This window comes from Thermobia domestica, chromosome 17 (genome assembly GCF_964235325.1).
Source record: "Thermobia domestica chromosome 17, izTheDome1.hap1.1, whole genome shotgun sequence".
NCBI lineage: Eukaryota > Metazoa > Arthropoda > Insecta > Zygentoma > Lepismatidae > Thermobia > Thermobia domestica.
Window position 1 is genome coordinate 69,810,162 of NC_137470.1, and position 17,354 is coordinate 69,827,515.

The following is a 17,354-nucleotide window of genomic DNA, read 5'->3' on the forward strand; positions in this document are numbered from 1 at the left end:
AGTTTAGAGGAAAGAGATTCAGTGCAGAGAATACTAATCTAATTAGTAAATTAATTGGGAATTTAAATTTAAAAAATTTACTTTGACAAGTTCAGTGTCTGAAGTAATTACACAACTATCTTAACGTATCTATATCATTTATATGTATCTTGCACCATTCAAAGAGCTAATAATGGCAAACAATGAGTCATTTATCGTTTTTTAAAATCTATTTTTCATTCTACCTAAGATGATAAAAATCTCAAAATAAACTCCCATATTCTCGCCTCTTTGCTGTTGAGGGGAAAGCAAGAATTCTTTATTAACCAGTTTAAAACAGTATATGTTGAGAATTTGGTACATGTTTATAGTGCTGTAGTCATAAAATTTTCGTAGAGTGTACGCTGTTCTGTGAGCATTTATGGTCGGCATGTACACGACAATAGAGAAGGCATTTGCTTTTAATGAACAATGTAAAATGCATGTATTAAAAATTTCATTAAAATATAGCTGCTGTGATATTTATAATGGTTTGAAATCATTTTATGCTATTTTCTTGATGGTAATCCTTAGAGAAATCATTTCATTAATAACATAAATGGATATAAGTACGCAGAAAGGAAAACTCATCGCGAGAAGGGACACTGAAAATCGCGCCCCATGTACCTATCACAAGGAATTTAAAAATTGTGGTGAGGAGTAAGGTGGAAATCACAGTTAAACAAAGTTTTGTTACTGATGTTCATTGATCAAACCATCATGAACTTTGACAGAGACAGAACTGACGTAATCTTTCTTTTTTTTTTTCATTCTATCCTTCTCTCTCTCTCTCTCTTTCTCTCTCTTCTTTTGTGAGTACAGTGAAATTGATTTCGAAAAATTTATTTCTTTCGCATGAATGATATATTTCAACAGCAGCTAAGATTAGGATAAATAGAAAGTGATACAGTCAATTTATTATTTAAGTCATTACCCTATTAAATAAATGTATATGAAACAAATGCTATGCACTTGAACCAGAAGGTGTACTTTATCGACTCTAATTCAGCAGAAGGTGTACGGCATATAAAGCAGTATACCCTATACTACAGCCCTGCATGTTTATATATACAGGATGATTCAAAGAAACGGGAAATTTTGAAAGTTGTGTTGGGAAGAGAGGGAGTTTGGTAACACTGAATAACGTACACCAGCCTGTCAACGACACCCTGCCATTTAGTTACCATGAATACTTAGAGTGGTGCCCAACGTGCTTTCGCGATCAAAGTGTGTTACAAGAACAATGATAGTGTGGGGGCACGTAGGGAATTCCGACGTCATTTTAATTTAGGACGCCACGGGCACAAGACAATCCTATGGAGTTACACCAGCGTCCATTGCACAGCAACAAAGCTACTGTGTGGCGTGCTATGTCATCATACGGTGTGATGGGTCGTTATTGTTTTGAGGACGAGAATGGCAATGCGATTACTGTCACTTCGAATCGTTACGTCGCCATGCTTGAAACCTTTGTTGTGCAAAACTACAGAGATTTCCACACATTATTCACACAGCCTGGTTTCAACAAGATGGATCAACGTCCCACACAGCACGAATATTGATGGCTGCTGTACGCCAATTGTTTGGGGAGCGTGTAATTTCGAAAAATGTTGACATTCAATGGCCTCCCAGATCCCCTGATTTGTAAGCTTGTGATTTCTTTTTGTGTATTCTAAAATTACATTATTTTTACTATTAAATGAAATATTTAAAAATGTTTTCATGAAATTATTTAATTTTTAAAATTTCCTGTTTTTTTTAATCATCCTGTACTAGCATTTTAGCTTAACGTGACTAATACTGTCACTGCCCAGAATATTGACTTTCGCTGATAAATTATTCTATGTATCTCATCACTCTCATTCATAACTTAACGATATACGTAGATTTCATTTATTATTAGTATTAGTATTAGGATATATGAAATAACTTTTAAACGTCTTTTTTTTTCTCAAAATGATACACAATTCTAATATACGATACGGATTATTTTCTGTGGGTAACATTATTATTTCTATTTGTGTAAGATGGATCTAGTATTCCAGTGAGGTAAGGTTCTAGAACACAGGTACACCACCTAGAAGCCAAGTTAGGTGAATTCCGACAAAGTAAAATATTTCAAACTACTAACTAACCAAAATAGCACTTGCGTAAAAGGATTTCTTCCAATAATCTAAATCATAAAATAACAGTGGCAGGAGAGCTCCCCACATACCCCAAAGTATATTATTTTAGAATTGTATGTTATTAGAAGAAATCCTTCAATGCAAGTCGAATTTTGGTTAATTAATAATTTCGAATAATTTATTTTGTCGTAATTCACCCAACTTGCCCTAAAAAACAAAACTAACCAATATAATCAGACATCAATAACATAACAAATCATCAATAACATCAGACAAAACAAAACTATATACCCATTGCGAACAAATGAATTTCAAAGAACACCACACTGTATCCCGCAAAATATATATATATATATATATATATATATATATATATATATATATATAAACCAATAAAACCCAAATACACATGAATCAAGAAACAGAATATTAAAAGAAACTGTAAAATGTACACACAACACAGGAGGTGTAAAACAATATATTGCAATATATAAATACTTCAACAGATTCACACAATACAATCACATACCACGTCTACCGCCATTGAACAATTCAACATCGACTCCGAAAACACAACTGATTGGAATTTCGAATAAAATAAAAAGCAAACTAAAATAAAATTTATGCACGTAAAATCAAAGAAATAACAAAAAACTTCATTAATCTGAAATTATAAACATTATTATTACTTTATGTATAAATTAATAGACCTACATATGACCTATATATATATAGTGTGGTTAAGCAAACAAACATGGTAATGGACTGTTCAAAGAACGAGGTTGAGTGTTGTTAGTAATAATATATTTCAACGATAAAAAAGTTCAAAAACAGGAAGAAAAGAATAAGGAACGAAAAGGAACCAAAACAAGATACGTAAAATATATTTCATTAGTTTTATGAAGGGATACCTGTGTTCTAAAAGTGAAATAGTTACTACGATTTACATTTGACTAACCTTGAAAGACTTTTTCTGGAAGGTCCAGTGACATCAGAGCCATGATCAGAGAGTGGCGCCTCTATTGTGAGTTCAGCCGTACTGGAAGCAAATCCTGCAGCATTCTTAGCAACACAAGTAAACATTCCTGCATCTTCGGGGAAAACTTCTCTGATAATCAATGTGGCCACATTATCTTCATCGTAGAAAATCTGAAATCATTCAAGTAATCATATTACTAAAATTATCATTTGTGTTATAAATATTTTAGTTTATGAATTGTGCTATCAAGAGATTGCAAGAGTATTTACTGACTTTAATTTCTATCCTATTTTTGCTAATGTTAATATTCATTATCGTTAATAGAATAATTACGTGTATACGGTTCGCAAATGATATGGCGCTTGTTGCGGAATCTGAAAACAAAATCAATAAGATGTTTGAAAATGTTAATAAGGGCTTTGAGGAATATGGGATGAAAATAAATGTTAGAAAGACAAAAGAAATGATGACTGGAACGAAGTAGTCGGGATCAAATATAGAAGTAGGAGGGGAGAAAAAACAACAGATGAATGGTTTTCACTGCACTGGTAGTATTATTAGTGATGATATAAGGTGCAAACGTGAAATAAAAGCAACGATAGGAATGGAGAAAGAAACATTTAATAGGAATAAAGGTCTATTTTGTTGATCCTTGAATAAAGACTTTATTAAAACATTCATAAAATGCTTCTTGTGGAGTATTGTACGATCTGAGGAGAAACACAGACATTATGCAAAAGTGATGGAAAGAAATAGGAAGCTTTCGAAATATGGGTGTAGAGAAGAATGGAGAGAACTAGCTGGGTCAAACGTAAAACGAAAGAGAAAGTGTTAGAAATAGTGGGAGAGAATGAAATAAATTTTAGCTGTAATTGAAAAGAGGAAAAGAAGCTGGTTGAGCCATTGGCTGAGAAGGGACTGTATCATGAGGGACGTTCTAGAGGGTATGGTGACAGGAAAGAGAAGGAAGGGACGAAGGAGGCTACTGTACATCTGCAGTAACTAAACAGAAAAATCGTGCGAGAAGACAAAGCTGAAGATCGTGCTTCATGGAAGCTTCTCAGTTGTGACAAGTCACCTGCCAGCAATGGCCGAATCCAATAATGAAAATGAATATATGGAAAAGAACATATCCAAATACATGTTTTTCTATGTTGGTATTTGATTTTCCCACTTTACTCATATTCTATTCCTTACTTTTAAGACTTCAGTGGCTGGAAATATTTTTTTTTTTTTATTTCCCATGCATGTTCCTTCAATCTGATGTGTACATTGCACTTGATCACACATACATACTTTCGTTCCAATAGGTGCTCGCCTTATACCCACTATAGATAAAACGTGAACAATGTAGTCCTTACTGCCACTAATGTAAGATATAAAGTTAGATAATTCGTTTTAAACTAGCTGTTCAACTAAGTAGGTTTAAATCTGAAATCAGTCACGATATCTTGCACGTTGAGACTTAATGATCGAGATATCTTGCACATTGAGACTTAATGATCGAGATATCTTGCACATTGAGACTTGATGATTGAAACTTAAGCCAAACGATCAAAGCCATAATTGTAACATTTATTTTATACTAGCGTCAATTACCTGCCTCGTTGGGTTAAAATAAGAAAAAATAGTAATATGTTCCGTTAGTCAATCAGATTTTACTATTATTGAAGCGCTCTCAAATCGATAGAAACAAAGAAAATATAATGAAAAATCAGAAAATAATAAGTAATCTATATAAATAAAAATTAAATATTACTATTATGGGCTGAATTTGGATATAAACGGCATCGGAAGTGTCACTGTTCATCACAGTAACCCCGAAAACTATGGATTCGACACTAATATCGGTCATTTTTCGATCATTTTAATATATCTCCTCCTCTCCCACCTCTAAGTTTCACCATCAAAGTAAAATGACAAAAAAAAAAAAAAAAATCCAGGCCCTAACTTCATCTAAGTTTATGTGGCAAATTTGATTGAGATCGGTCGCGTGGTTCAAGAGTTATTAACTTTTATTTATTTTTAGATATCTCCCCCATTCTACGCTGTACCATCTAAGTGAAATGATCAACACCAGTCTCCAGGCAGGAAGGTCATCTATGTTGAATATATGATCGAGATCGGTTGGGTATGAAGTCACAAACATAGTGGCTTATATAGATAGATAGATAGATAGATTTTGTATGGGAAAAGAAAATATATATCGACAAATATACAAACCTGGAAATCAGGTGATGGCTTGATGATGGCTGTTTGTCTGAACCAGGTAATTAGTGGACGAGGAGTTCCCTCAACCTGACATTCAAACTGCACCGTAGTTCCATCTGGAACAGTCTTTGGCTGCAGTTTTTCAATGAAGCGAGGAGCAGACACTTTTTCTCCTGGTAAAGGTTCTGGAAAGTAAAATATGGAATTCAGTAAATTGATGTACATTAACAATAATCGTTGTGTAACATTGTTTACTCAAAGTTACTCATAATTTCTGTCTATGAAAAAGCATATACATCTACTCAAAATAAGGAGAATATAATACTCTTAGTGTTTTGGTTTATTTTAGGTTTAAACAGTTAGAGTCCTAATTAAAACTTACAATCAAGAAAGTATTTACCATGGGCCAACATGGGATATGGCTTGAGGCGGCAAATTTCTAAGACCAGATTTTCACATTCCAGTTCTGGAAATTTAAGAAATTAATCATGCACGTGCGTGTGGATATGTAACTAGATTTTTATATTTATTTTACATTTTCCATATTATATATCAGTTCCACTTTGATAATCGACTTCATTGTCCCAAATTTTTTATAGCAGAATTTATTGATATTTTTTAATGACCCGGGCTGGCAAAAATATCGTGCCTCAAGGATCCCTAGAGATCAACATTCGTCCGGATTAACCAATGTTTTGAGGACTTCAGATACGGGCTGTAATCTTGAAAACAAGTTTCAAATATACGGAAATTTGTAGCGTCCAATGAAGCAATCAAACTAAAATTTCTTAACCTTTTCGATCAGTACTTTTTTTTTTCTTTGTTTCACAATATTTTTATATTTCGATAGCAATGACTTGTCTGAGATTAGTGATGTTCATTGGCGGGTGTCAAAGTGCAGGTTGCACCCATGAGTTTTTATTTGGGGGGTCTTAATTTGTTTATTTTACGGTGATTATTTTTTCTTTTGCAAAAACGCTGATTTTCACGAAAGTAGGGATATGATGCATATAAATTAGTTACATACGAAATGAAAATAATAAAAGCATTTACACTGTTTAAAATAATTTCTTTCTGCTTCTCAGCAAACACGCGCACATTTTAAATCTTTGCCCTTCTTCTTCTGTAGTTGCTGTAGTTGTGAAGGTGTCAATGATGTAATTCCAACCTCTGTCCAGAGTGGCACTGTCGAGATTTAATTTTGATTTCCGTATTCTAATGAAAAAAATCTCGTATGCCTGTCTTTGTATACCTTTAAATGACGATGATTTTTTCTCTCTCTCTCTCTCTTCAACTTCACCTATTGGCACAATTATGGCGTTTTTTTTATCTTACATATAGTTTGAAAGGCACGATATTGGAGCATCGTTGTGTATAGGATCCCAAATATGTTCTCTATATTCCTTTTTCTCATGCTGTATAATTGTTGGCATGCACATGAGACTTCATGGATACATGCGGATTTCAGCAGATTAGTGAAGAAACACTTATAACCTACAACCTTTAATAACATTTCGCATATAAATAGACAGAAGTTGTAACTTTGGTTTGAATCTCCCGCTGTCGGTTTCTTTCTTTTGGGATCAAAAGATCCAATATATTTCAGGCAAAAATATATTTTCTTTGTAGGCCTTATATCTGGAGAACTACATACAGTGTAGCCAAACCCAAACTATTACTTCACTCAGTATGAAGTGTTTATTCCGTAAAAACTACGAAAACTCGATTTAGGAACCGTTCAAAAATTTTGTGGCCACTGATCCGAAAATGCATCGAAAGACCCAATATATTTCAAGCAAAAATATTCTTCTACGCCTTATATCTGAAGAACTATACATAGTGTAGCCAAACCCAAACTATCACTTAAACCCAAACTATCAGTATGATGTGCTTATTCCGTAAAAAAAAAACTACGAAAACTCGATTTAGGGGCCGTTCAAAAATTTTGTGGCCACTGATCCGAAAATGCATCGAAAGACCCAATATATTTCAAGCAAAAATGTTCTTCTACGCCTTATATCTGAAGAACTATACATAGTGTAGCCAAACCCAAACTATCACTTAAACTCAAACTATCAGTATGATGTGCTTATTCCGTAAAAAAACTACGAAAACTCGATTTAGGGGCCGTTCAAAAATGTTATGGCCCCTCATCCAACAACTAATTATTGGCCAAGATTGCAATCTTTTGGTGCATTTTTTGGATTATTCATAAAATTCATGGCCAAGATCGCAATCTTTTGATCCATTTTTTGGATCATTCCTAAAATTCTTGTGTCTATTAATATTTGTTGCAATTACTTAGTACGGTAGACCGACTTTTTTCCATAATGGGTAATTCGGAAAAGTGGCCATTGGTGGCACTAAGTTAAAAAAAAAAAAAAAAAAAAAAAGAAACTCCTCATTTGCCAAAAATGTCGTAACTTTTCCTAAAACCTTGACTTCTGAAATTCTTAAACAAAATGTTATTTATTCATAATTTTTATTTATTATTTTTTTCTTTATTTATTTATTTTTCGGTTGTATCTACGTCTATATTCATGTTTAGTGTTTTAATGTTTAATTAAGCTCTCATTAAGTATTATTTATGTTCTATGTGCTTTGAAAATGTACAGTTTTAGCAAGTTTAGCGTTCGGGAACAATGTCAAACAACCCAGAACTCACCATAACAAGGTGGTTGTATGGCGACCTACGACCATCCTCCCACCCACTGAATGTTTTATTCAGAATGTTTTGCCTTTTTTACGCCTCACAGGTGCTTCAGTCACACCTACATAATGTTGTTACATTCCGCAGTGTTTCTTTCTCTTGGATCCCAGTGATGACGAGTTTTGAAACCGGTAACATATCAAGAGGAAAGTGTCATCAATACAATGCAATGGTATTCACAATCAAATGTTTGTTTGCACCTTTGAAAAGAATTTGGGCGAAAGAGGACTTATCAGCATGTCCTCGTAGTTAAAGCGGAAGTAGTCAAAAAATCTTCATTAAGAGAAAGACAGACTCTCATACCAGAACTTTCATCCGAATCAAGGAATCGAACTTAAATTTCGATATGGCCACTTTGAACGGACGCTGGAATTATATCATTGACACCTTCACTGTCGTTATGAACCACAGAAACAGGGACGTAGCCAAGGAAGGGATGAGGGGGACATGTTTCCCCGAAATTTTTGTTAAGGACAAAAGTGAAAATTCATAAAAAGGATTGAAAGAGAAACTGAGGGAAGAGAAATGAAGGGAAACAGAATACAAAGTAACAACCCTAATCAAATCTATTCTCAGATTTAGTATTACGATAGTAGAATGGAACTTAATACCCATATGACGAGATTCTTTACACCAGATTAAGTTGTTACTCTGGAGTAAATAGGTACTTAATCGGGAGTAGGACACAGTTGTGTTTTTAGGCGCGATTAGTCCGAGTAAATCAACTGCTCTAGGGATAATATTTACTCCGTCAAATTTTGGGGGAATAAATTCAACCTCCGCAAGCAAAGTGTGAATTCCTGCAATATACGACAATAGTGTGAAACAGCGTTTGCTAATGATTTGAGTGAAAATGAAGTTTATGATGGAATTCTGCGAGCATTATGAATCTGAGAGAGAACAAATTTATTTAAGGCTTACGATGATGCTGAATTTGTAATATTTTCAGTTGAATAAGGATAGTAACTTGTACCTACTCAACATCATTGAGCAAATTTTCCTCAGACATGTAATTTATTTCTTGTTTTCCTTCGTGATATATGGGTGCAATAAGAGGAAGTCTGTAGTTCGACAAGTTTTACATAGGCCTATATATTTATAGTACAATTACAAACTAAACCAACTTTTCTTATCAGTAGTAAAACTTAAAAATAATAAAACCACGCGCGGACGCGCGTTTCGTTTTGTTTACGTGCAAACTACAAGTTTGATTTTTGAATGTTGAATGTGGGTGGTGATTATTTTTATTAGTTACTGAGTTATTCACTTCTAAATATTAGATATGATAATACTTATGGAGGACTGCTTAGAAAAGTACACGTGCACCTAATTTATAAAAACTGTACCAGACGAGTTTGTACTTGTTGAATGCTTTGAGCGGTAAATACATATGTGCATATTTAAGTTTTAAACAGTGAGTACAAGTGTAATCTCAGTGTGTGGTGCTTTGCTAAGCAGTCCCTCTCTTTAGGTACTACTCGTCTCTTATAGCCTCGGTGCTAAAAGTGACGTTAAACTCAAAATCAACCCAACTCAACACTTTAGGTACTACTAAATCTAATATTTGAAAGTAAATAAAACAGTAACTAATAAAATCCAAGATCATGAATTCATACTCAATATTGAAGGTTCAAACTTAAGTGTACGATCAAAAAACATATTCAGAAACGTCTCTTTTTGGATGACAAGTGGCGTATTGTACTAAGTGAGTGACAAGTACCCTATTATTTATATCTGTATTCAGAAACGAATTTCGTGCGCTAGTAGCGTCAATAACACGAAAAGGACGACTTAGTTTTCAAGTGGTACGAGCTTCTATCTATTTAAAACGCTTTGGGTAATACTTAATTCTTTTCATTGTGTTTAGTATTAAGTATATGCCTATATGCCTGTACTTTAAAGAGGAGTAAAGTTTTTTTTTTCTTCTTCGCAGTCGCAACGTGCACACCTATAAATTCTAAAGGAAGTTCCTGAAGGAGAAACCTCGAAAGATTTTCATGTTCTTGTCCCTCTCCGAAATTAAATTCTGGCGACGCGCCTGCACACAAGTGCAAATATTTACGGTATGTATGCTGTGTAGCAGAAGAAATTTTTGTCAAACACTGCAAATATTTTTATTATTTTTGTTTTCTGTGTAACAAATTTCCATACATTTTATTCCTAGACGTTTCAAGGAAAAGCACTCTTGAGTTTATTGATAAGATTGCTCTTTAAGAGGTTTATATTTTAATGGTAAAAATAGTTTCAAAACGCTTATGTTTTCTTGTAAATACTATTATTGATGCCAACAATGATATAATACTTACTTTCGAATACAGGCAGCTTATCAATCTTCTCGTGTAGCTTCTTCTGTACAAATTGAGTATAATCGGGCTCATCTTTTAGATATTGTGCAGGTACAAATCCTTTCTCTTCAGTAAGGTGTTTCTTAACAAACCACCATTCAGAACTATGCCATTCTAAATTGTATAACAAAATAGAAAAATAAGTTATTGTAAAAATGCAATTGCTAACGATTATAAAATAAATTATATGTACATTGAGATAATATTACAAGGAAGCAATGGCGTATTTAGGATTTTGTTTTGGGAAGGGGGGGAGCTATGCAAGTGAATAAGCACTTATATATTTTCTTTTGGGTGCTGACAAATTTTAATGAAGTTCATTTTCCTTCCTTTAATATTTGTATAATAACACTTCCAGTTATGAGGAATGAAACATTGAGTGAGAGTGGAGAGGGGGCAGAAATAACTGAAAGGTAAGATAATACCTAAATTATCAAGAAGGAAATGCGCGGGGAGAAAGAAGTATGAAGTTTTGCGGGGGCACATTTTAGAAAAATAAGTAACCTATTGTTTAAAATTAAATACAGATCCCGCAATAAGGAAAAAGAAATTTGTCATTTAAAAGAAAAGGCCAAATTTGAATGAAATAATCAAATAAAACAGTTATGAACAATAGAATGATATTAATATTATTACAGTATATTTTATTAAACAACATACAACATTTTGTTCTTACATAATTTTTCACAACTAATTTAATAACTTCACATGTTTTTAAAACAGCTCCTTGTGGACAGTATGGTGATTAGGGCCTATATTAAGATACATACGTCCTTAGTTTTGGTGTTACTGATGACGGTCTACTTGAATCACAACTAACAACGGTCGAAAGTATGATAGGAGAAACGAATAAATGTAACAACTAAGAAAAAAAAAACAGAAGAGTAGAATGGACGAAAGAAAGAGAAAACGAACGCAGTTCTTACATGGAATGAAATCTGATAAATACAGTGTTATTTCTGAACAAAGAGTTTAAGAATGGAAAGTCAATGAAATTCTTAGGAATGGTAAGGATTATTGTTGTATGTGGAATATTAAAAACTAACAAATTTATCTCAGGAAGAGGGGGGATGCTTGAGACAGATAGCTCATCTAAATACACCACTGCAAAGAAACATTACTTATTCCTAAATACTGTACACATGGGGTTGTGTAAATAAAATTAACCCAAATTACGTCATGGATAAATGAACTTCATACTTATTTTCTTCGTAATATAAGCATACTTATTTTCTTTGTAAGTCTACATTAGTATAAATACATCCAGGGGCGACGATTAGGGGGGAAGACGGGGCAGTTTCTCCCCCCCTTTTTTTTGAAGTGACTCCTTAATGTATATAATTTCATTTGAAAATATAAAGTTTTGTATATATTACTGGTTTATAGAAAAAATGGTGCCATATAATATTTAGTTTTTGTTACTCGTATTGGTTATGTGTTACTCGTCCATTGCGTGAGTACGTATTGGTTATTTGTCTTTTCGTGGAGTTAAGAACGCTACAGGAATTGAGTTTTAATTGCAATTCAAAGCAATTAATATTGTAAATGCGTATTTCTTAAAATGTTGTAGCATATGCTTGTAATATTTACTGTCTTTCATTTTCTAAGAGTAATAACATATATTTAATATCATGTGTGGAATTAAAAATATAAGTTGTTCATTAATCCCCAGTTACAATATAACTTCTACAAACAAGCCTCATTATTCATTACTATGATTATTAGTGTCCTTTCTATTTATTTATTTTGCTAATTTGTTATTAAATAATCTGATCACACAATTTTCCAGACAGAATTTTAAGATGTTCATGCACAAGGAATCAAATCTCTTTTTACATTTTCGTTGTTTAAGAGTACAAAGAGCTAGTACCTAGCGTTGCTCTTGTCAATTTACTTTAAAAAATATGAAATACGATATACGGTATTTTAACTGGAAAAGATAGTATCCTATTAGTTATACAATCTTTCGTCAAATAAAGTATTAGAAACAACCAGGAAAACTAACATTGATATACAAATATTCAGATTATATCTTGCCCCCCGCTCCTACACACACACACACACACACACACACACACACACACTTTTAACGTCCAATCGCCGCCATTGACTACAGCAACATGCGCACAAACGTAACTGTACTTTGACCCTATTGCGAGATTTTGGCTTCAAATACAAGTCACATATATTTAGCCAAATTCTTCTTCTGGTTTACCTGTATTTATTGACTATTGAATTCTGTTTTGTTTTTATATCATGATTAGTAATTGCTTCGAGTGTTATTGTAGACAACACTCCCTCCTTCCCTTGGCCCCCTTCACTTCAAATTATGAAAGTGACTGAAATATTCGTAATTTCTTAAGCAAAAATCTATCACATAAAATTTCATCACTTTTTGACGAACAGTTCAAATGGAACATACAGCAACAATACAAGTCAACATTTCAGTCTAGAATTTTCAATATTCAAGCAAATAAAAGAAATATTCGTTAGCCTATACTGTGTAACAGGAATCTTCCAAATGTCAAATTTCTTGTGTATATACGTTTTACACTTCAAAAGAAACACGCAATAATAGTAATAATTTCCCCATCTCCTTGGCGTGGAACTTCAAGTGATTTGATACGATTGAAACCTGCACATTTCATCGGATCAAGACCATCGCGAACTATAGTACAAAGTATTTTTTTTTTTTCCATCAAAATACAATTTACCATTTTGTTATTGTTATTTTCATGTAATAAGATTTTTCACCTCTTTTCCTTTATGGTAGAATATTTAAAAAAAAATAGATATGATGGAAACTAACGCCAATTAACAACCTGCCGTGATACAAAACAAATAATTGTTATTCACTAAGTAGTTTCTCTGTGAAAACTAGACAAACGAGGATACTATAAATAACGTCTTCTTTCCTTGCGTCTGCCATTTTGAATTCTGACAAGTGATTGGCATTAGTGTTCTGTGTGTCAAAAAGTCCTATACCAAACGTCCCTATTATAGTAAAATTTCTATCACCTCTCCATTTCAAGATAGAGTTCCTAAAAATTCAAGATCGAAAAAGCTACTCCAAGTGATGGAAAAATCCCGATTATCAAAGTAATTTTGCATGGTGATGCAGTTTTCAAACTTTTATCATCCGAAAACCTCATTTTTATATTAATGGATAATTATATAACTACAGAGAAAAATACAAATGTTTCTTGTAAAGTCACATTAGAAATCTATGCTAAAGTCAAGAATTTTGTACTTTTGTGTGTACCTGAGAATCGGTATTTCCAGAGTAATAGTAAGTGCTCAGCCCTGGCGAGAAGATTCTTTGGTTCGTTCCCCATTCAAGTGATTTCTCATAGACAATATTGTGTCCATAGGTTTTCTCAATTAAAATATTTCTTTAATTAAAACGCGTATCCTAAGGGGGAAGGAGGGGGTTCCAAATGTATACCAAAAGAGAGTATTTCAAGAGATCTCATGTTAGAGAGTTGAAACTTGAAATATGAATTCCTTGTTAAAAGTAAGTGGATATACAAAGAGTTTCCTACAGTCCGCTTCTAAGGGGGAGCCCTGTGCGTTACCTTGTCTGTGGGAGAAAGAACGCCGACCCGTTACAAGTTCTTGATGGTTTCAGTAATTAATTTTTATTGTTACGCTCGATATTGCTGGACCATTTTTTTGGTAAATATTGGACATCCATTACTTTCTGGTACTAGGCAAAAGGATTTATAATTCGGACACTAGGTTAAGGTTTGGCAAGAAAACCTTGCTAAGCATCTAGATATTCTAGGAAGATTGTTTTAAGCTGAAAGATGGACAGCATTGGGTCTTTTAGAGGCCATTTAATACTTGCGCAATGGTTTGGATTTTTTTATTCACCCACCAATATAACTAATCTATGTTGAAGTCTTTCCATATTTATCCTTTATTAATAATCTTCAGTCCCTTATAACCTCTACTAACCCATGACAAACCATGAAACAGAGTTTGTACCAAGGATATTATAAAATAGAGGGTTTGCCCATATATATCTTCATTCTATTAAATAATGAAGCCAAAAAACAACCGAGCATCGGCACGTCTGATTGGCTACTCTCCTTTCCGCTATCGTTTGATTGGCTACTTTCGTTTCCGCCATGTTTGTTGGCTCAAAACATTGCGATTCTATTGGGTGGAGTGGGCAGAGTAGGAGTGGCGAAACTGTGACGTATGGCTTCAAGATTTTGTTGTAAGGGCAGATCCTCTATTTTATAAGATCCTTGGTTTGTACCAATGTCCAAATAAATACTTTTTTTCCCACCATTTACTTATCATAGCACTTTTCTTTCTATATCAGTTACGGTATCCAGTTTTTGTCACCTCAAAGTATGTATTGAAAGGGTTTCATACCTAACAAGTACACTCGTTCTCCTTCAACAAGGTTCAAAGCCTCTTCATTGTCTGCGACATATGAGCATATAGCGAAGAACATATCACCCTCCTGAAGCTCAGTGACCACAGCTTCTTTAGCTTCTGTAAAATAAAAATAAAAAAGATGAGTAAAATCTGGGTTTTAGGTGAAAGTACTTATCAGGCTTGTTGTTGACACCACAGAACTTAAACTTTTTTTTTCTAGTGGAAATCTATAGAGAAAGTACCAGATATTAACAAGTTAAGAGCCCTTCAAATGCTAAGGAAGTCAATACATAATTTTTACGAAGATATCTTTAATTATTACAATAAACACAATTTTTGATATTGAATCTGTGTTTTATTTTTTTAAAGTTACGTTTGAAACCACAGACTGCGTTCATCATCAGAGTCTACTGTTGAAGCATTTGAAACGTAAGTTAAATGAAACAAGATGGAATACCAAAAATTGTATTTTTTTAATTAAAGTGTTAAATTGTTTAAAATAAAACTTTTCATTAAGTACTAAGTTTCCATTACAGAAAGGAAGATCATACTTAAGAGCCTGACATACTAAAAATAATACTTAAATAATAGTTGTATTTAGTTTGTAATAAACAAAATAGTTTTAACATACAGTTATTAAAATTAAATAATAATGTAACTTAAAAAGTAGTTCACAGGATACCAAAACAACATGATACGTAATCAAATGCAGTTGAATTCCTTCCTCTTGTCGCTGCCTTAACTTAGATTTTGGGGAAATTGTTATTCTGGCAACACTGTAATTTCTATGGATAGAAATACTGAAAATTCTTTAGGTTCATATTATCTGTTGTAGAATAACATTTATGTATGATTGTGGCAACTTGCATTTCAATGTCTCTTCTCACTTATGAATAAATAAGCAAAAGAAAAATGGTAAATTTTGCATTCTTTTTAGTATGTCAGGCTCTTAAGGACTTTACATATATTTTTTTCTATTAGTTCTAATATGTATTTAATGAAATAGACAATGAACAAATGCAATGCGCATAGTCGGAAAAATCTTCCTTCATTTAATTTTTATTTTTTCTGTCCAAGACTGGCCTTTGATTGCTATTTAAACGGTATTTATGTTTTTATTTTGTCCAATGAATTGATTTAGAAATTCGATTGTGTATAAGTAGGAAACTCAAAGACATGCTAATAAAATACATCAAGTTCTACTACCATGACAAGTTTAATCTCGATCGGATGGATTCGATGTATGGAATTTTGTTCTCGCATATACGATGCAAAATTTGACTATCCGTAACTTGGGAACCGTAAGGTTCTACAACATAATATTTCACAAGCTTGTACAGTAGACCATTGATTCCCAGCCGGTGTGTCGCATAGTTCCATAGGGTGTGTCGCGAAAAGGGTTTATTCACAGTTCCATTGCCAAGGGCCCCAGAATGTAGACGTTGAACAATAGATGTAATAGGAAGCCCTATCTAGAGGTACTGTTATTTTGGTACTAAAACCTCAGGAAATTGGTCGAAAAGGACACCAAAGGTAAGGGGGTCATTGGTGATTTAGAGAAACTGAGTGGTTTTAGGAATGAAGTCAATATAGGAATAAGATCAGTATGCAATTGCATTCAGCGTATGTTACAAGCATCCAAAGAGGATAGCACTAAGCTGAGATATCAGCATACGTGATGGGTCGAATTTTTCTTAAATTTGATACCTCAAAAGAAAACAAAGATAGACGAAAGAAAAAGTGTGTGTAGTATATAACCTTTCAAGAGCTTGGATATGACATGCAATTTGTTTCAAGGAAACTTCAGGAACAGGGTGAAACTAGTGAGAGATCATTCTTCACTAGTTGTTCCGTTTTGACCAATTGAAGCTTGCCCAATTAAAAAACTATTAAACGAAGACTTGGTTAGTGCATTCTTTAAAGAAACTAGAACTTACGCTGACCTATGCAAACAAATGTAAACAAACTGCTACCGTGGTTTTGGAAATACGACACGGTTTCAACAGAAACAGTTTGCAACATCAACCGGAAGAAACTCTCAATGGAAGTGTGTCGCGAATTGCGCGAACACGGTCTCACAGAGCGTCACAGCCAGGAGAGGTTCATGAACACCAGAAAACTACATAAAACATACCTTACAGGGGACAAGTGGAAATTGGCGTATACCTTGAATGATGAGTGGCTGTACCTTAATGAGACCAACAGGAGCTCAATACATTTTCTACTGTCAAACAGTGCAAGGAACAGTTTTCCCAGGGATTTCTGTTGGTGGAGTCTGGGAACGTTGCCACTCGTTGAAGTGTCTTCCAACACCAAAGACACAGGAGAACATTATGAACACTCTTGATAACGCACACATCCTTCACCTGTAGTGTGAGGAGTTCACAAATGAATGGATTCACGTGGAAAACCCCGCCATACCGCTTGATCATCCTAGGTGATCTACGCAACGAAAGTAGAAGACATGGAAATTCAAGTTATTCCCTTTTCGTCCATCACTGTTAAATCCCCGGGCGCACCAGCACTGGATACTGTGGGTTTGGACTCCTTAAACAAATACCTGCCCGACACCGTCC